Below are 22,018 nucleotides of genomic sequence, written 5' to 3' on the forward strand. Positions count from 1 at the left end.
CCCGCGCCCTCACACATACGCTCCCCCTAAAGCGTTGTCGTACCCTCACCTGGACCATAAACATTCCCCGTCACCTAACCCTAACCCTAGCCCGAACCCTAACCCTAACCCTTCCCCGAAGCCTGACCCTCACCCGTCCCCTAATCCTAACCCGTACGCTAACACTAACCCGCGCCCTCACACGTACGCTCCCCCTAAAGCGTTGTCGTACCCTCACCTGGACCCTAAACCGTCCCCGTCCCCTAACCCTAACCCTAGCCCGAACCCTAACCCTAACCCTTCCCCGAAGCCTGACTCGTACCCGTCACCTAATCCTAACCCGTACGCTAACACTAACCCGCGCCCTCACACGTACGCTCCCCCTAAAGCGTTGTCGTACCCTCACCTGGACCCTAAACCATCCCAGTCCCGTAACCCTAACCCTAGCCCGAACCCTAACCCTAACCCTTCCCCGAAGCCTGACCCTCACCCGTCCCCTAATCCTAACCCGTACGCTAACACTAACCCGCGCCCTCACATGTACGCTCCCCCTAAAGCGTTGTCGTACCCTCACCTGGACCCTAAACCGTCCCCGTCCCCTAACCCTAACCCTAGCCCGAACCCTAACACTAACACTTCCCCGAAGCCTGACCCTCACCCCTCTCCTAATCCTAACACGTACGCAAACACTGACCCGCGCCCTCACACGTACGCTGCCCCTAAAGCGTTGCCGTACCCTCACCTGGACACTAAACCCTCCCCTAACCCTAAACCTAGCCCGAACCCTAACCCTAACCCTTCCCCGAAGCCTGACCCTCACCCGTCCCCTAATCCTATCCCGTACGCTAACACTATCCCGCGCCCTCACATGTACGCTCCCCCTAAAGCGTTGTCGTACCCTCACCTGGACCCTAAACCGTCCCCGTCCCCTAACCCAAACCCTAGCCCGAACCCTAACCCTAACCCTTCCCCGAAGCCTGACCCGTACCCGTCACCTAATCCTAACCCGTACGCTAACACTAACCCGCGCCCTCACACGTACGCTCCCCCTAAAGCGTTGTCGTACCCTCACCTGGACCCTAAACCATCCCCGTCCCCTAACCCTAACCCTAGCCCGAACCCTAACCCTAAACCTTCCCCGAAGCCTGACCCTCACCCGTCCCCTAATCCTAACCCGTACGCTAACACGAACCCGCGCCCTCACACGTACGCTCCCCCTAAAGCGTTGTCGTACCCTCACCTGGACCCTAAACTGTCCCCGTCCCCTAACCCTAACCCTAGCCCGAACCCTAACACTAACCCTTCCCCGAAACCTGACCCTCATCCGTCCCCTAATCCTAACCCGTACGCTAACACTAACCCCGCCCTCACACGTAAACTCCCCCTAAAGCGTTGTCGTACCCTCACCTGGACCCTAAACCCTTCCCGTCCCCTAACCCTAACCCTAGACCGAACCCTAACCCTAACCCTTCCCCGAAGCCTGACCCTCACCCGTCCCCTAATCCTAACCCGTACGCTAACACTAACCCGCGCCCTCACACATACGCTCCCCCTAAAGCGTTGTCGTACCCTCACCTGGACCATAAACATTCCCCGTCCCCTAACCCTAACCCTAGCCCGAACCCTAACCCTAACCCTTCCCCGAAGCCTGACCCTCACCCGTCCCCTAATCCTAACCCGTACGCTAACACTAACCCGCGCCCTCACACGTACGCTCCCCCTAAAGCGTTGTCGTACCCTCACCTGGACCCTAAACCGTCCCCGTCCCCTGACCCAAACCCTAGCCCGAACCCTAACCCTAACCCTTCCCCGAAGCCTGACCCGTATCCGTCACCTAATCCTAACCCGTACGCTAACACTAACCCGCGCCCTCACACGTACGCTCCCCCTAAAGCGTTGTCGTACCCTCACCTGGACCCTAAACCATCCAAGTCCCCTAACCCTAACCCTAGCCCGAACCCTAACCCTAACCCTTCCCCGAAGCCTGACCCTCACCCGTCCCCTAATCCTAACCCGTACGCTAACACTAACCCACGCCCTCACATGTACGCTCCCCCTAAAGCGTTGTCGTACCCTCACCTGGACCCTAAACCGTCCCCGTCCCCTAACCCTAACCGTAGCCCGAACCCTAACCCTAACACTTCCCCGAAGCCTGACCCTCACCCATCCCCTAATCCTAACCCGTACGCAAACACTGACCCGCGCCCTCACACGTACGCTGCCCCTAAAGCGTTGTCGTACCCTCACCTGGACCCTAAACCCTCCCCTAACCCTAACCCTAGCCCGAACCCTAACCCTAACCCTTCCCCGAAGCCTGACTCGTACCCGTCACCTAATCCTAACCCGTACGCTAACACTAACCCGCGCCCTCACACGTACGCTCCCCCTAAAGCGTTGTCGTACCCTCACCTGGACCCTAAACCGTCCCCGTCCCCTAACCCTAACCCTAGCCCGAAACCTAACCCTAACACTTCCCCGAAGCCTGACCCTCACCCGTCCCCTAATCCTAACCCGTACGCTAACACTAACCCGCGCCCTCACACGTACGCTGCCCCTAAAGCGTTGTCGTACCCTCACCTGGACCCTAAACCGTCCCCGTCCCCTAACCCTAACCCTAGCCCGAACCCTAACCCTAACCCTTCCCCGAAGCCTGACCCTCACCCGTCCCCTAATCCTAACCCGTACGCTAACACGAACCCGCGCCCTCACACGTACGCTCCCCCTAAAGCGTTGTCATACCCTCACCTGGACCCTAAACCGTCCCCGTCCCCTAACCCTAACCCTAGCCCGAACCCTAACACTAACACTTCCCCGAAGCCTGACCCTCACCCGTCCCCTAATCCTAACCCGTACGCTAACACTAACCCCCGCCCTCACACGTAAACTCCCCCTAAAGCGTTGTCGTACCCTCACCTGGACCCTAAACCGTCCCCGGCCCCTAACACTAACCGTAGCCCGAACCCTAACCCTAACACTTCCCCGAAGCCTGACCCTCATCCGTCCCCTAATCCTAACACGTACGCAAACACTAACCAGCGCCCTCACACGTACGCTGCCCCTAAAGCGTTGTCGTACCCTCACCTGGACCCTAAACCCTCCCCTAACCCTAGCCCGAAAAATAACCCTAACCCTTCCCCGAAGCCTGACCCTCACCCGTCCCCTAATCCTAACCCGTACTCTAACACTAACCCGTACGCTAACACTAACCCGCGCCCTCACACATACGCTCCTCCTAAAGCGTTGTCGTACCCTCACCTGGACCATAAACATTCCCCGTCACCTAACCCTAACCCTAGCCCGAACCCTAACCCTAACCCTTCCCCGAAGCCTGACCCTCACCCGTCCCCTAATCCTAACCCGTACGCTAACACTAACCAGCGCCCTCACACGTACGCTCCCCCTAAAGCGTTGTGGTACCCTCACCTGGACCCTAAACCGTCCCCGTCCCCTAACCCTAACCCTACCCCGAACCCTAACCCTAACCCTTCCCCGAAGCCTGACCCGTACCCGTCACCTAATCCTAACCCGTACGCTAACACTAACCCGCGCCCTCACACGTACGCTCCCCCTAAAGCGTTGTCGTACCCTCACCTGGACCCTAAACCATCCCAGTCCCGTAACCCTAACCCTAGCCCGAACCCTAACCCTAACCCTTCCCCGAAGCCTGACCCTCACCCGTCCCCTAATCCTAACCCGTACGCTAACACTAACCCGCGCCCTCACATGTACGCTCCCCCTAAAGCGTTGTCGTACCCTCACCTGGACCCTAAACCGTCCCCGTCCCCTAACCCTAACCCTAGCCCGAACCCTAACCCTAACACTTCCCCGAAGCCTGACCCTCACCCCTCTCCTAATCCTAACACGTACGCAAACACTGACCCGCGCCCTCACACGTACGCTGCCCCTAAAGCGTTGCCGTACCCTCACCTGGACACTAAACCCTCCCCTAACCCTAAACCTAGCCCGAACCCTAACCCTAACCCTTCCCCGAAGCCTGACACTCACCCGTCCCCTAATCCTATCCCGTACGCTAACACTAACCCGCGCCCTCACATGTACGCTCCCCCTAAAGCGTTGTCGTACCCTCACCTGGACCCTAAACCGTCCCCGTCCCCTAACCCAAACCCTAGCCCAAACCCTAACCCTAACCCTTCCCCGAAGCCTGACCCGTACCCGTCACCTAATCCTAACCCGTACGCTAACACTAACCCGCGCCCTCACACGTACGCTCCCCCTAAAGCGTTGTCGTACCCTCACCTGGACCCTAAACCATCCCCGTCCCCTAACCCTAACCCTAGCCCGAACCCTAACCCTAAACCTTCCCCGAAGCCTGACCCTCACCCGTCCCCTAATCCTAACCCGTACGCTAACACGAACCCGCGCCCTCACACGTACGCTCCCCCTAAAGCGTTGTCGTACCCTCACCTGGACCCTAAACCGTCCCCGTCCCCTAACCCTAACCCTAGCCCGAAACCTAACACTAACCCTTCCCCGAAGCCTGACCCTCATCCGTCCCCTAATCCTAACCCGTACGCTAACACTAACCCCGCCCTCACACGTAAACTCCCCCTAAAGCGTTGTCGTACCCTCACCTGGACCCTAAACCCTTCCCGTCCCCTAACCCTAACCCTAGACCGAACCCTAACCCTAACCCTTCCCCGAAGCCTGACCCTCACCCGTCCCCTAATCCTAACCCGTACGCTAACACTAACCCGCGCCCTCACACATACGCTCCCCCTAAAGCGTTGTCGTACCCTCACCTGGACCATAAACATTCCCCGTCACCTAACCCTAACCCTAGCCCGAACCCTAACCCTAACCCTTCCCCGAAGCCTGACCCTCACCCGTCCCCTAATCCTAACCCGTACGCTAACACTAACCCGCGCCCTCACACGTACGCTCCCCCTAAAGCGTTGTCGTACCCTCACCTGGACCCTAAACCGTCCCCGTCCCCTAACCCAAACCCTAGCCCGAACCCTAACCCTAACCCTTCCCCGAAGCCTGACCCGTATCCGTCACCTAATCCTAACCCGTACGCTAACACTAACCCGCGCCCTCACACGTACGCTCCCCCTAAAGCGTTGTCGTACCCTCACCTGGACCCTAAACCATCCAAGTCCCCTAACCCTAACCCTAGCCCGAACCCTAACCCTAACCCTTCCCCGAAGCCTGACCCTCACCCGTCCCCTAATCCTAACCCGTACGCTAACACTAACCCACGCCCTCACATGTACGCTCCCCCTAAAGCGTTGTCGTACCCTCACCTGGACCCTAAACCGTCCCCGTCCCCTAACCCTAACCGTAGCCCGAACCCTAACCCTAACACTTCCCCGAAGCCTGACCCTCACCCATCCCCTAATCCTAACCCGTACGCAAACACTGACCCGCGCCCTCACACGTACGCTGCCCCTAAAGCGTTGTCGTACCCTCACCTGGACCCTAAACCCTCCCCTAACCCTAACCCTAGCCCGAACCCTAACCCTAACCCTTCCCCGAAGCCTGACTCGTACCCGTCACCTAATCCTAACCCGTACGCTAACACTAACCCGCGCCCTCACACGTACGCTCCCCCTAAAGCGTTGTCGTACCCTCACCTGGACCCTAAACCGTCCCCGTCCCCTAACCCTAACCCTAGCCCGAAACCTAACCCTAACACTTCCCCGAAGCCTGACCCTCACCCGTCCCCTAATCCTAACCCGTACGCTAACACTAACCCGCGCCCTCACACGTACGCTGCCCCTAAAGCGTTGTCGTACCCTCACCTGGACCCTAAACCGTCCCCGTCCCCTAACCCTAACCCTAGCCCGAACCCTAACCCTAACCCTTCCCCGAAGCCTGACCCTCACCCGTCCCCTAATCCTAACCCGTACGCTAACACGAACCCGCGCCCTCACACGTACGCTCCCCCTAAAGCGTTGTCATACCCTCACCTGGACCCTAAACCGTCCCCGTCCCCTAACCCTAACCCTAGCCCGAACCCTAAAACTAACCCTTCCCCGAAGCCTGACCCTCACCCGTCCCCTAATCCTAACCCGTACGCTAACACTAACCCCCGCCCTCACACGTAAACTCCCCCTAAAGCGTTGTCGTACCCTCACCTGGACCCTAAACCGTCCCCGGCCCCTAACCCTAACCGTAGCCCGAACCCTAACCCTAACACTTCCCCGAAGCCTGACCCTCATCCGTCCCCTAATCCTAACACGTACGCAAACACTAACCAGCGCCCTCACACGTACGCTGCCCCTAAAGCGTTGTCGTACCCTCACCTGGACCCTAAACCCTCCCCTAACCCTAGCCCGAAAAATAACCCTAACCCTTCCCCGAAGCCTGACCCTCACCCGTCCCCTAATCCTAACCCGTACTCTAACACTAACCCGTACGCTAACACTAACCCGCGCCCTCACACATACGCTCCCCCTAAAGCGTTGTCGTACCCTCACCTGGACCATAAACATTCCCCGTCACCTAACCCTATCCCTAGACCGAACCCTAACCCTAACCCTTCCCCGAAGCCTGACCCTCACCCGTCCCCTAATCCTAACCCGTACGCTAACACTAACCCGCGCCCTCACACGTACGCTCCCCCTAAAGCGTTATCGTACCCTCACCTGGAACCTAAACCGTCCCCGTCCCCTAACCCAAACCCTAGCCCGAATCCTAACCCTAACCCTTCCCCGAAGCCTGACCCGTATCCGTCACCTAATCCTAACCCGTACGCTAACACTAACCCGCGCCCTCACACGTACGCTCCCCCTAAATCGTTGTCGTACCCTCACCTGGACCCTAAACCATCCCAGTCCCCTAACCCTAACCCTAGCCCGAACCCTAACCCTAACCCTTCCCCGAAGCCTGACCCTCACCCGTCCCCTAATCCTAACCCGTACGCTAACACTAACCCACGCCCTCACATGTACGCTCCCCCTAAAGCGTTGTCGTACCCTCACCTGGACCCTAAACCGTCCCCGTCCCCTAACCCTAACCGTAGCCCGAACCCTAACCCTAACACTTCCCCGAAGCCTGACACTCACCCATCCCCTAATCCTAACCCGTACGCAAACACTGACCCGCGCCCTCACACGTACGCTGCCCCTAAAGCGTTGTCGTACCCTCACCTGGACCCTAAACCCTCCCCTAACCCTAACCCTAGCCCGAACCCTAACCCTAACCCTTCCCCGAAGCCTGACCCTCACCCGTCCCCTAATCCTAACCGTACGCTAACACTAACCCGCGCCCTCACACGTACGCTCCCCCTAAATTGTTGTCGTACCCTCACCTGGACCCTAAACCGTCCCCGTCCCCTAACCCTAACCCTAGCCCGAACCCTAACCCTAACCCTTCCCCGAAGCCTGACTCATACCCGTCACCTAATCCTAACCCGTACGCTAACACTAACCCGCGCCCTCACACGTACGCTCCCCCTAAAGTGTTGTCGTACCCTCACCTGGACCCTAAACCATCCCCGTCCCCTAACCCTAACCCTAGCCCGAACCCTAACCCTAACACTTCCCCGAAGCCTGACCCTCACCCGTCCCCTAATCCTAACCCGTACGCTAACCCTAACCCGCGCCCTCACACGTACGCTCCCCCTAAAGCGTTGTCGTACCCTCACCTGGACCCTAAACCGTCCCCGTCCCCTAACCCTAACCCTAGCCCGAACCCTAACCCTAAACCTTCCCCGAAGCCTGACCCTCACCCGTCCCCTAATCCTAACCCGTACGCTAACACTAACCCGCGCCCTCACACATACGCTCCCCCTAAAGCGTTGTCGTACCCTCACCTGGACCATAAACATTCCCCGTCACCTAACCCTAACCCTAGCCCGAACCCTAACCCTAACCCTTCCCCGAAGCCTGACCCTCACCCGTCCCCTAATCCTAACCCGTACGCTAACACTAACCCGCGCCCTCACACGTACGCTCCCCCTAAAGCGTTGTCGTACCCTCACCTGGACCCTAAACCGTCCCCGTCCCCTAACCCTAACCCTAGCCCGAACCCTAACCCTAACCCTTCCCCGAAGCCTGACTCGTACCCGTCACCTAATCCTAACCCGTACGCTAACACTAACCCGCGCCCTCACACGTACGCTCCCCCTAAAGCGTTGTCGTACCCTCACCTGGACCCTAAACCATCCCAGTCCCGTAACCCTAACCCTAGCCCGAACCCTAACCCTAACCCTTCCCCGAAGCCTGACCCTCACCCGTCCCCTAATCCTAACCCGTACGCTAACACTAACCCGCGCCCTCACATGTACGCTCCCCCTAAAGCGTTGTCGTACCCTCACCTGGACCCTAAACCGTCCCCGTCCCCTAACCCTAACCCTAGCCCGAACCCTAACACTAACACTTCCCCGAAGCCTGACCCTCACCCCTCTCCTAATCCTAACACGTACGCAAACACTGACCCGCGCCCTCACACGTACGCTGCCCCTAAAGCGTTGCCGTACCCTCACCTGGACACTAAACCCTCCCCTAACCCTAAACCTAGCCCGAACCCTAACCCTAACCCTTCCCCGAAGCCTGACCCTCACCCGTCCCATAATCCTATCCCGTACGCTAACACTATCCCGCGCCCTCACATGTACGCTCCCCCTAAAGCGTTGTCGTACCCTCACCTGGACCCTAAACCGTCCCCGTCCCCTAACCCAAACCCTAGCCCGAACCCTAACCCTAACCCTTCCCCGAAGCCTGACCCGTACCCGTCACCTAATCCTAACCCGTACGCTAACACTAACCCGCGCCCTCACACGTACGCTCCCCCTAAAGCGTTGTCGTACCCTCACCTGGACCCTAAACCATCCCCGTCCCCTAACCCTAACCCTAGCCCGAACCCTAACCCTAAACCTTCCCCGAAGCCTGACCCTCACCCGTCCCCTAATCCTAACCCGTACGCTAACACGAACCCGCGCCCTCACACGTACGCTCCCCCTAAAGCGTTGTCGTACCCTCACCTGGACCCTAAACTGTCCCCGTCCCCTAACCCTAACCCTAGCCCGAACCCTAACACTAACCCTTCCCCGAAACCTGACCCTCATCCGTCCCCTAATCCTAACCCGTACGCTAACACTAACCCCGCCCTCACACGTAAACTCCCCCTAAAGCGTTGTCGTACCCTCACCTGGACCCTAAACCCTTCCCGTCCCCTAACCCTAACCCTAGACCGAACCCTAACCCTAACCCTTCCCCGAAGCCTGACCCTCACCCGTCCCCTAATCCTAACCCGTACGCTAACACTAACCCGCGCCCTCACACATACGCTCCCCCTAAAGCGTTGTCGTACCCTCACCTGGACCATAAACATTCCCCGTCCCCTAACCCTAACCCTAGCCCGAACCCTAACCCTAACCCTTCCCCGAAGCCTGACCCTCACCCGTCCCCTAATCCTAACCCGTACGCTAACACTAACCCGCGCCCTCACACGTACGCTCCCCCTAAAGCGTTGTCGTACCCTCACCTGGACCCTAAACCGTCCCCGTCCCCTGACCCAAACCCTAGCCCGAACCCTAACCCTAACCCTTCCCCGAAGCCTGACCCGTATCCGTCACCTAATCCTAACCCGTACGCTAACACTAACCCGCGCCCTCACACGTACGCTCCCCCTAAAGCGTTGTCGTACCCTCACCTGGACCCTAAACCATCCAAGTCCCCTAACCCTAACCCTAGCCCGAACCCTAACCCTAACCCTTCCCCGAAGCCTGACCCTCACCCGTCCCCTAATCCTAACCCGTACGCTAACACTAACCCACGCCCTCACATGTACGCTCCCCCTAAAGCGTTGTCGTACCCTCACCTGGACCCTAAACCGTCCCCGTCCCCTAACCCTAACCGTAGCCCGAACCCTAACCCTAACACTTCCCCGAAGCCTGACCCTCACCCATCCCCTAATCCTAACCCGTACGCAAACACTGACCCGCGCCCTCACACGTACGCTGCCCCTAAAGCGTTGTCGTACCCTCACCTGGACCCTAAACCCTCCCCTAACCCTAACCCTAGCCCGAACCCTAACCCTAACCCTTCCCCGAAGCCTGACTCGTACCCGTCACCTAATCCTAACCCGTACGCTAACACTAACCCGCGCCCTCACACGTACGCTCCCCCTAAAGCGTTGTCGTACCCTCACCTGGACCCTAAACCGTCCCCGTCCCCTAACCCTAACCCTAGCCCGAAACCTAACCCTAACACTTCCCCGAAGCCTGACCCTCACCCGTCCCCTAATCCTAACCCGTACGCTAACACTAACCCGCGCCCTCACACGTACGCTGCCCCTAAAGCGTTGTCGTACCCTCACCTGGACCCTAAACCGTCCCCGTCCCCTAACCCTAACCCTAGCCCGAACCCTAACCCTAACCCTTCCCCGAAGCCTGACCCTCACCCGTCCCCTAATCCTAACCCGTACGCTAACACGAACCCGCGCCCTCACACGTACGCTCCCCCTAAAGCGTTGTCATACCCTCACCTGGACCCTAAACCGTCCCCGTCCCCTAACCCTAACCCTAGCCCGAACCCTAACACTAACACTTCCCCGAAGCCTGACCCTCACCCGTCCCCTAATCCTAACCCGTACGCTAACACTAACCCCCGCCCTCACACGTAAACTCCCCCTAAAGCGTTGTCGTACCCTCACCTGGACCCTAAACCGTCCCCGGCCCCTAACCCTAACCGTAGCCCGAACCCTAACCCTAACACTTCCCCGAAGCCTGACCCTCATCCGTCCCCTAATCCTAACACGTACGCAAACACTAACCAGCGCCCTCACACGTACGCTGCCCCTAAAGCGTTGTCGTACCCTCACCTGGACCCTAAACCCTCCCCTAACCCTAGCCCGAAAAATAACCCTAACCCTTCCCCGAAGCCTGACCCTCACCCGTCCCCTAATCCTAACCCGTACTCTAACACTAACCCGTACGCTAACACTAACCCGCGCCCTCACACATACGCTCCTCCTAAAGCGTTGTCGTACCCTCACCTGGACCATAAACATTCCCCGTCACCTAACCCTAACCCTAGCCCGAACCCTAACCCTAACCCTTCCCCGAAGCCTGACCCTCACCCGTCCCCTAATCCTAACCCGTACGCTAACACTAACCAGCGCCCTCACACGTACGCTCCCCCTAAAGCGTTGTGGTACCCTCACCTGGACCCTAAACCGTCCCCGTCCCCTAACCCTAACCCTACCCCGAACCCTAACCCTAACCCTTCCCCGAAGCCTGACCCGTACCCGTCACCTAATCCTAACCCGTACGCTAACACTAACCCGCGCCCTCACACGTACGCTCCCCCTAAAGCGTTGTCGTACCCTCACCTGGACCCTAAACCATCCCAGTCCCGTAACCCTAACCCTAGCCCGAACCCTAACCCTAACCCTTCCCCGAAGCCTGACCCTCACCCGTCCCCTAATCCTAACCCGTACGCTAACACTAACCCGCGCCCTCACATGTACGCTCCCCCTAAAGCGTTGTCGTACCCTCACCTGGACCCTAAACCGTCCCCGTCCCCTAACCCTAACCCTAGCCCGAACCCTAACCCTAACACTTCCCCGAAGCCTGACCCTCACCCCTCTCCTAATCCTAACACGTACGCAAACACTGACCCGCGCCCTCACACGTACGCTGCCCCTAAAGCGTTGCCGTACCCTCACCTGGACACTAAACCCTCCCCTAACCCTAAACCTAGCCCGAACCCTAACCCTAACCCTTCCCCGAAGCCTGACACTCACCCGTCCCCTAATCCTATCCCGTACGCTAACACTAACCCGCGCCCTCACATGTACGCTCCCCCTAAAGCGTTGTCGTACCCTCACCTGGACCCTAAACCGTCCCCGTCCCCTAACCCAAACCCTAGCCCAAACCCTAACCCTAACCCTTCCCCGAAGCCTGACCCGTACCCGTCACCTAATCCTAACCCGTACGCTAACACTAACCCGCGCCCTCACACGTACGCTCCCCCTAAAGCGTTGTCGTACCCTCACCTGGACCCTAAACCATCCCCGTCCCCTAACCCTAACCCTAGCCCGAACCCTAACCCTAAACCTTCCCCGAAGCCTGACCCTCACCCGTCCCCTAATCCTAACCCGTACGCTAACACGAACCCGCGCCCTCACACGTACGCTCCCCCTAAAGCGTTGTCGTACCCTCACCTGGACCCTAAACCGTCCCCGTCCCCTAACCCTAACCCTAGCCCGAAACCTAACACTAACCCTTCCCCGAAGCCTGACCCTCATCCGTCCCCTAATCCTAACCCGTACGCTAACACTAACCCCGCCCTCACACGTAAACTCCCCCTAAAGCGTTGTCGTACCCTCACCTGGACCCTAAACCCTTCCCGTCCCCTAACCCTAACCCTAGACCGAACCCTAACCCTAACCCTTCCCCGAAGCCTGACCCTCACCCGTCCCCTAATCCTAACCCGTACGCTAACACTAACCCGCGCCCTCACACATACGCTCCCCCTAAAGCGTTGTCGTACCCTCACCTGGACCATAAACATTCCCCGTCACCTAACCCTAACCCTAGCCCGAACCCTAACCCTAACCCTTCCCCGAAGCCTGACCCTCACCCGTCCCCTAATCCTAACCCGTACGCTAACACTAACCCGCGCCCTCACACGTACGCTCCCCCTAAAGCGTTGTCGTACCCTCACCTGGACCCTAAACCGTCCCCGTCCCCTAACCCAAACCCTAGCCCGAACCCTAACCCTAACCCTTCCCCGAAGCCTGACCCGTATCCGTCACCTAATCCTAACCCGTACGCTAACACTAACCCGCGCCCTCACACGTACGCTCCCCCTAAAGCGTTGTCGTACCCTCACCTGGACCCTAAACCATCCAAGTCCCCTAACCCTAACCCTAGCCCGAACCCTAACCCTAACCCTTCCCCGAAGCCTGACCCTCACCCGTCCCCTAATCCTAACCCGTACGCTAACACTAACCCACGCCCTCACATGTACGCTCCCCCTAAAGCGTTGTCGTACCCTCACCTGGACCCTAAACCGTCCCCGTCCCCTAACCCTAACCGTAGCCCGAACCCTAACCCTAACACTTCCCCGAAGCCTGACCCTCACCCATCCCCTAATCCTAACCCGTACGCAAACACTGACCCGCGCCCTCACACGTACGCTGCCCCTAAAGCGTTGTCGTACCCTCACCTGGACCCTAAACCCTCCCCTAACCCTAACCCTAGCCCGAACCCTAACCCTAACCCTTCCCCGAAGCCTGACTCGTACCCGTCACCTAATCCTAACCCGTACGCTAACACTAACCCGCGCCCTCACACGTACGCTCCCCCTAAAGCGTTGTCGTACCCTCACCTGGACCCTAAACCGTCCCCGTCCCCTAACCCTAACCCTAGCCCGAAACCTAACCCTAACACTTCCCCGAAGCCTGACCCTCACCCGTCCCCTAATCCTAACCCGTACGCTAACACTAACCCGCGCCCTCACACGTACGCTGCCCCTAAAGCGTTGTCGTACCCTCACCTGGACCCTAAACCGTCCCCGTCCCCTAACCCTAACCCTAGCCCGAACCCTAACCCTAACCCTTCCCCGAAGCCTGACCCTCACCCGTCCCCTAATCCTAACCCGTACGCTAACACGAACCCGCGCCCTCACACGTACGCTCCCCCTAAAGCGTTGTCATACCCTCACCTGGACCCTAAACCGTCCCCGTCCCCTAACCCTAACCCTAGCCCGAACCCTAAAACTAACCCTTCCCCGAAGCCTGACCCTCACCCGTCCCCTAATCCTAACCCGTACGCTAACACTAACCCCCGCCCTCACACGTAAACTCCCCCTAAAGCGTTGTCGTACCCTCACCTGGACCCTAAACCGTCCCCGGCCCCTAACCCTAACCGTAGCCCGAACCCTAACCCTAACACTTCCCCGAAGCCTGACCCTCATCCGTCCCCTAATCCTAACACGTACGCAAACACTAACCAGCGCCCTCACACGTACGCTGCCCCTAAAGCATTGTCGTACCCTCACCTGGACCCTAAACCCTCCCCTAACCCTAGCCCGAAAAATAACCCTAACCCTTCCCCGAAGCCTGACCCTCACCCGTCCCCTAATCCTAACCCGTACTCTAACACTAACCCGTACGCTAACACTAACCCGCGCCCTCACACATACGCTCCCCCTAAAGCGTTGTCGTACCCTCACCTGGACCATAAACATTCCCCGTCACCTAACCCTATCCCTAGACCGAACACTAACCCTAACCCTTCCCCGAAGCCTGACCCTCACCCGTCCCCTAATCCTAACCCGTACGCTAACACTAACCCGCGCCCTCACACGTACGCTCCCCCTAAAGCGTTATCGTACCCTCACCTGGAACCTAAACCGTCCCCGTCCCCTAACCCAAACCCTAGCCCGAATCCTAACCCTAACCCTTCCCCGAAGCCTGACCCGTATCCGTCACCTAATCCTAACCCGTACGCTAACACTAACCCGCGCCCTCACACGTACGCTCCCCCTAAATCGTTGTCGTACCCTCACCTGGACCCTAAACCATCCCAGTCCCCTAACCCTAACCCTAGCCCGAACCCTAACCCTAACCCTTCCCCGAAGCCTGACCCTCACCCGTCCCCTAATCCTAACCCGTACGCTAACACTAACCCACGCCCTCACATGTACGCTCCCCCTAAAGCGTTGTCGTACCCTCACCTGGACCCTAAACCGTCCCCGTCCCCTAACCCTAACCGTAGCCCGAACCCTAACCCTAACACTTCCCCGAAGCCTGACACTCACCCATCCCCTAATCCTAACCCGTACGCAAACACTGACCCGCGCCCTCACACGTACGCTGCCCCTAAAGCGTTGTCGTACCCTCACCTGGACCCTAAACCCTCCCCTAACCCTAACCCTAGCCCGAACCCTAACCCTAACCCTTCCCCGAAGCCTGACCCTCACCCGTCCCCTAATCCTAACCGTACGCTAACACTAACCCGCGCCCTCACACGTACGCTCCCCCTAAATTGTTGTCGTACCCTCACCTGGACCCTAAACCGTCCCCGTCCCCTAACCCTAACCCTAGCCCGAACCCTAACCCTAACCCTTCCCCGAAGCCTGACTCATACCCGTCACCTAATCCTAACCCGTACGCTAACACTAACCCGCGCCCTCACACGTACGCTCCCCCTAAAGTGTTGTCGTACCCTCACCTGGACCCTAAACCGTCCCCGTCCCCTAACCCTAACCCTAGCCCGAACCCTAACCCTAACACTTCCCCGAAGCCTGACCCTCACCCGTCCCCTAATCCTAACCCGTACGCTAACACTAACCCGCGCCCTCACACGTACGCTGCCCCTAAAGCGTTGTCGTAACCTCACCTGGACCCTAAACCGTCCCCGTCCCCTAACCCTAACCCTAGCCCGAACCCTAACCCTAACCCTTCCCCGAAGCCTGACCCTCACCCGTCCCCTAATCCTAACCCGTACGCTAACACGAACCCGCGCCCTCACACGTACGCTCCCCCTAAAGCGTTGTCGTACCCTCACCTGGACCCTAAACCGTCCCCGTCCCCTAACCCTAGCCCGAACCCTAACACTAACCCTTCCCCGAAGCCTGACCCTCACCCGTCCCCTAATCCTAACGCGTACGGTAACACTAACCCCCGCCCTCACACGTAAACTCCCCCTAAAGCGTTGTCGTACCCTCACCTGGACCCTAAACCGTCCCCGGCCCCTAACCCTAACCGTAGCCCGAACCCTAACCCTAACACTTCCCCGAAGCCTGACCCTCATCCGTCCCCTAATCCTAACACGTACGCAAACACTAACCCGCGCCCTCACACGTACGCTGCCCCTAAAGCGTTGTCGTACCCTCACCTGCACCCTAAACCCTCCCCTAACCCTTACCCTAGCCCGAACCCTAACCCTAACGCTTCCCCGAAGCCTGACCCTCACCCGTCCCCTAATCCTAACCCGTACGCTAACACTAACCCGCGCCCTCACACGTACGCTCCCCCTAAAGCGTTGTCGTACCCTCACCTGGACCCTAAACCCTCCCCGTCCACTATCCCTAACCCTAGCCCGAACCCTAACCCTAACCCTTCCCCGAAGCCTGACCCTCACCCGTCACCTAATCCTAACCCGTACGCTAACACTAACCCGCGCCCTCACACGTACGCTCCCCCTAAAGCGTTGTCGTACGCTCCCCTGGACCATAAACAGTCCCCGTCCCCTAACCCTAACCCTAGCCCGAACCCTAACCCTAACCCTTCCCCGAAGCCTGACCCTCACCCGTCCCCTAATCCTAACCCGTACGCTAAAACTAACCCGCGCCCTCACACGTACGCTCCCCCTAAAGCGTTGTCGTACCCTCACCTGGACCCTAAACCATCCCCGTCCCCTAACCCTAACCCTAGCCCGAACCCTAACCCTAACCCTTCCCAGAAGCCTGACCCTCACCCGTCCCCTAATCCTAACCTGTACGCTAACACTAACCCACGCCCTCACATATACGCTCCCCCTAAAGCATTGTCGTACCCTCACCTGGACCCTAAACCTTCCCCGTCCCCTAACCCTAACCCTAGCCCGAACACTAACCCTAACACTTCCCCGAAGCCTGACCCTCAACCGTCCCCTAATCCTAACCCGTACGCTAACACTAACCCTCGCCCTCACACGTACGCTCCCCCTAAACCGTTGTCGTACCCTCACCTGGACCCTAAACCGTCCCTGTCCCCTAACCCTAACCCTAGCCCGAACCCTAACCCTAACCCTTCCCCGAAGCCTGACCCTCACCCGTCCCCTATTCCTAACCCGTACGCTAACACTAACCCGCGCCCTCACACGTACGCTCCCCCTAAAGCGTTGTCGTATCCTCACCTGGACCCTAAACCATCCCCGTCCCCTAACCCAAACCCTAGCCCGAACCCTAACCCTAACCCTTCCCCGAAGCCTGACCCGTATCCGTCACCTAATCCTAACCCGTACGCTACCACTAACCCGCGCCCTCACACGTACGCTCCCCCTAAAGCGTTGTCGTGTTCTCACCTGGACCCTAAACCATCCCAGTCCCCTAACCCTAACCCTAGCCCGAACCCTAACCCTAACCCTTCCCCGAAGCCTGACCCTCACCCGTCCCCTAATCCTAACCCGTACGCTAACACTAACCCACGCCCTCACATGTACGCTCCCCCTAAAGCGTTGTCGTACCCTCACCTGGACCCTAAACCGTCCCCGTCCCCTAACCCTAACCGTAGCCCGAACCCTAACCCTAACACTTCCCCGAAGCCTGACCCTCACCCATCCCCTAATCCTAACCCGTACGCAAACACTGACCCGCGCCCTCACACGTACGCTGCCCCTAAAGCGTTGTCGTACCCTCACCTGGACCCTAAACCCTCCCCTAACCCTAACCCTAGCCCGAACCCTAACCCTAACCCTTCCCCGAAGCCTGACCCTCACCCGTCCCCTCATCCTAACCCGTACGCTAACACTAACCCGCGCCCTCACACGTACGCTCCCCCTAAAGCGTTGTCGTACCCTCACCTGGACCTTAAACCGTCCCCGTCCCCTAACCCTAACCCTAGCCCGAACCCTAACCCTAACCCTTCCCCGAAGCCTGACTCATACCCGTCACCTAATCCTAACCCGTACGCTAACACTAACCCGCGCCCTCACACGTACGCTCCCCCTAAAGCGTTGTCGTACCCTCACCTGGACCCTAAACCCTTCCCGTCCCCTAACCCTAACCCTAGCCCGAAGCCTAACCCTAACCCTTCCCCGAAGCCTGACCCTCACCCGTCCCCTAATCCTAACCCGTACGCTAACACTAACCCGTGCCCTCACACGTACGCACCCCCTAAAGCGTTGTCGTACCCTCACCTGGACCCTAAGCCGTCCCCGTCCCCTAATCCTAACCCTAGCCCGAATCCTAACCCTAACCCTTCCCCGAAGCCTGACCCTCACCTGTCCCCTAATCCTAACCCGTACGCTAACACTAACCCGCGCCCTCACACGTACGCTCCCCCTAAAGCGTTGTCGTACCCTCACCTGGACCCTAAACCGTCCCCGTCCCCTAACCCTAACCCTAGCCCGAACCCTAACCCTAACCCTTCCCCGAAGCCTGACCCTCACCCGTCCCCTAATCCTAACCCGTACGCTAACACTAACCCCCGCCCTCACACGTAAGCTCCCCCTAAAGCGTTGTCGTACCCTCACCTGGACCCTAAACCCTCCCCGTCCCCTAACCCTAACCCTAGCCCGAACCCTAACCCTAACCCTTCCCCGAAGCCTGACCCTCACCCGTCCCCTAATCCTAACCCGTACGCTAACACTAACCCGCGCCCTCACACGTACGCTGCCTGTAAAGCGTTGTCGTACCCTCACCTGGACCCTAAACCCTCCCCTAACACTAACCCTAGCCCGAACCCTAACCCTAACCCTTCCCCGAAGCCTCACCCTCACCCGTCCCCTAATCCTAACCCGTACGCTAACACTAACCCGCGCCCTCATATGTACGCTCCCCCTAAAGCGTTGTCGTACTCTCACCTGGACCCTAAACCCTCCCCGTCCCCTAACCCTAACCCTAGCCCGAACCCTAAGCCTAACCCTTCCCCGAAGCCTGACCCTCACCCGTCCCCTTATCCTAACCCGTACGCTAACACTAACCGCGCCCTCACATGTACGCTCCCCCTAAGGCGTTGTCGTACCCTCACCTGGACGCTAAACCCTCCCCGTCCCCTAACCCTAACCCTAGCCCGAACCCTAACCCTAAACCTTCCCCGAAGCCTGACCCTCACCCGTCCCCTAATCCTAACCCGTACGCTAACACTAACCCGCGCCCTCACACTTACGCTGCCCCTAAAGCGTTGTCGTACCCTCACCTGGACCCTAAACCCTCCCCTAACCCTAACCCTAGCCCGAAAAATAACCCTAACACTTCCCCGAAGCCTGACCCTCACCCGTCCGCTAATCCTAACCCGTACGCTAACACTAACCCGCGCCCTCACACTTACGCTCCCCCTAAAGCGTTGTCGTACCCTCACCTGGACCCTAAACCATCCCTGTCCCCTAACCCAAACCCTAGCCCGAACCCTAACCATAACTCTTCCCCGAAGCCTGACCCGTACCCGTCACCTAATCCTAACCCGTACGCTAACACTAACCCGCGCCCTCACAAGTACGCTCCCCCTAAAGCGTTGTCGTACCCTCACTGGACCCTAAACCATCCCCGTCCCCTAACCCTAACCCTAGCCCGAACCCTAACCCTAACCCTTCCCCGAAGCCTGACCCTCACCCGTCCCCTAATCCTAACCCGTACGCTAACACTAACCCGCGCCCTCACACGTACGCACTCCCTAAAGCGTTGTCGTACCGTCACCTGGACCCTAAACCGTCCCCGTCCCCTAACCCTAACCCTAGCCCGAACCCTATCCCTAACCCTTCCCCGAAGCCTGACCCTCACCCGTCCCCTAATCCTAACCCGTACGCTAACACTAACCCGTGCCCTCACACGTACGCTCCCCCTAAAGCGTTGTCGTACCCTCACCTGGACCCTAAACCGTCCCCGTCCCCTAACCCTAACCCTAGCCCGAACCCTAACCCTTCCCCGAAGCCTGACCCTCACCCGTCCCCTAATCCTAACCCGTACGCTAACACTAACCCGCGCCCTCACACGTACGCTCCCCCTAAAGCGTTGTCATACCCTCACCTGGACCCTAAACCCTCCCCGTCCCCTAACCCTAACCCTAGCCCGAACCCTAACACTAACCCTTCCCCGAAACCTGACCCTCATCCGTCCCCTAATCCTAACCCGTACGCTAACACTAACCCCCGCCCTCACACGTAAGCTCCCCCTAAAGCGTTGTCGTACCCTCACCTGGACCCTAAACCCTCCCCGTCCCCTAACCCTAACCCTAGCCCGAACCCTAACCGTAACCCTTCCCCGAAGCCTGACCCTCACCCATCCCCTAATCCTAACCCGTACGCAAACACTAACCCGCGCCCTCACACGTACGCTGCCCCTAAAGCGTTGTCGTACCCTCACCTGGACCCTAAACCGTCCCCTAACCCTAACCCTAGCCCGAATCCTAACCCTAACCCTTCCCCGAAGCCTGACCCTCACCCGTCCCCTAATCCTAACCCGTACGCTAACACTAACCCGCGCCCTCACACGTACGCTCCCCCTAAGGCGTTGTCGTACCCTCACCTGGACCATAAACAGTCCCCGTCACCTAACCCTAACCCTAGCCCGAACCCTAACCCTAACCCTTCCCCGAAGCCTGACACTCACCCGTCCCCTAATCCTAACCCGTACGCTAACACTAACCCGCGCCCTCACACGTACGCTCCCCCTAAAGCGTTGTCGTACCCTCACCTGGACCCAAAACCGTCCCCGTCCCCTAACCCAAACCCTAGCCCGAACCCTAACCCTAACCCTTCCCCGAAGCCTGAACCGTACCCGTCACCTAATCCTAACCCGTACGCTAACACTAACCTGCGCCCTCACACGTACGCTCCCCCTAAAGCGTTGTCGTACCCTCACCTGGACCCTAAACCATCCTCGTCCCCTAACCCTAACCCTAGCCCGAACCCTAACCCTAACCCTTCCCCGAAGCCTGACCCTCACCCGTCCCCTAATCCTAACCCGTACGCTAACACTAACCCGCGCCCTCACATGTACGCTCCCCCTAAAGCGTTGTCGTACCCTCACCTGGACCCTAAACCGTCCCCGTCCCCTAACCCTAACCCTAGCCCGAACCCTAACCCTAACACTTCCCCGAAGCCTGACCCTCACCCGTCCCCTAATCCTAACCCGTACGCTAACACTAACCCGCGCCCTCACACATACGCTCCCCCTAAAGCGTTGTCGTACCCTCACCTGGACCCTAAACCGTCCCCGTCCCCTAACCCTAACCCTAGCCCGAACCCTAACCCTAACCCTTCCCCGAAGCCTGACCCTCACCCGTCCCCTAATCCTAACCCGTACGCTAACACGAACCCGCGCCCTCACACGTACGCTCCCCCTAAAGCGTTGTCGTACCCTCACCTGGACCCTAAACCCTCCCCTAACCCTAACCCTAGCCCGAACCCTAACCCTAACCCTTCCCCGAAGCCTGACCCTCACCCGTCCCCTCATCCTAACCCGTACGCTAACACTAACCCGCGCCCTCACACGTACGCTCCCCCTAAAGCGTTGTCGTACCCTCACCTGGACCTTAAACCGTCCCCGTCCCCTAACCCTAACCCTAGCCCGAACCCTAACCCTAACCCTTCCCCGAAGCCTGACTCATACCCGTCACCTAATCCTAACCCGTACGCTAACACTAACCCGCGCCCTCACACGTACGCTCCCCCTAAAGCGTTGTCGTACCCTCACCTGGACCCTAAACCCTTCCCGTCCCCTAACCCTAACCCTAGCCCGAAGCCTAACCCTAACCCTTCCCCGAAGCCTGACCCTCACCCGTCCCCTAATCCTAACCCGTACGCTAACACTAACCCGTGCCCTCACACGTACGCACCCCCTAAAGCGTTGTCGTACCCTCACCTGGACCCTAAGCCGTCCCCGTCCCCTAATCCTAACCCTAGCCCGAATCCTAACCCTAACCCTTCCCCGAAGCCTGACCCTCACCTGTCCCCTAATCCTAACCCGTACGCTAACACTAACCCGCGCCATCACACGTACGCTCCCCCTAAAGCGTTGTCGTACCCTCACCTGGACCCTAAACCGTCCCCGTCCCCTAACCCTAACCCTAGCCCGAACCCTAACCCTAACCCTTCCCCGAAGCCTGACCCTCACCCGTCCCCTAATCCTAACCCGTACGCTAACACTAACCCCCGCCCTCACACGTAAGCTCCCCCTAAAGCGTTGTCGTACCCTCACCTGGACCCTAAACCCTCCCCGTCCCCTAACCCTAACCCTAGCCCGAACCCTAACCCTAACCCTTCCCCGAAGCCTGACCCTCACCCGTCCCCTAATCCTAACCCGTACGCTAACACTAACCCGCGCCCTCACACGTACGCTGCCTGTAAAGCGTTGTCGTACCCTCACCTGGACCCTAAACCCTCCCCTAACACTAACCCTAGCCCGAACCCTAACCCTAA

This window comes from Pseudorca crassidens, chromosome 10 (assembly GCF_039906515.1).
Source record: "Pseudorca crassidens isolate mPseCra1 chromosome 10, mPseCra1.hap1, whole genome shotgun sequence".
NCBI classification, from domain to species: domain Eukaryota; kingdom Metazoa; phylum Chordata; class Mammalia; order Artiodactyla; family Delphinidae; genus Pseudorca; species Pseudorca crassidens.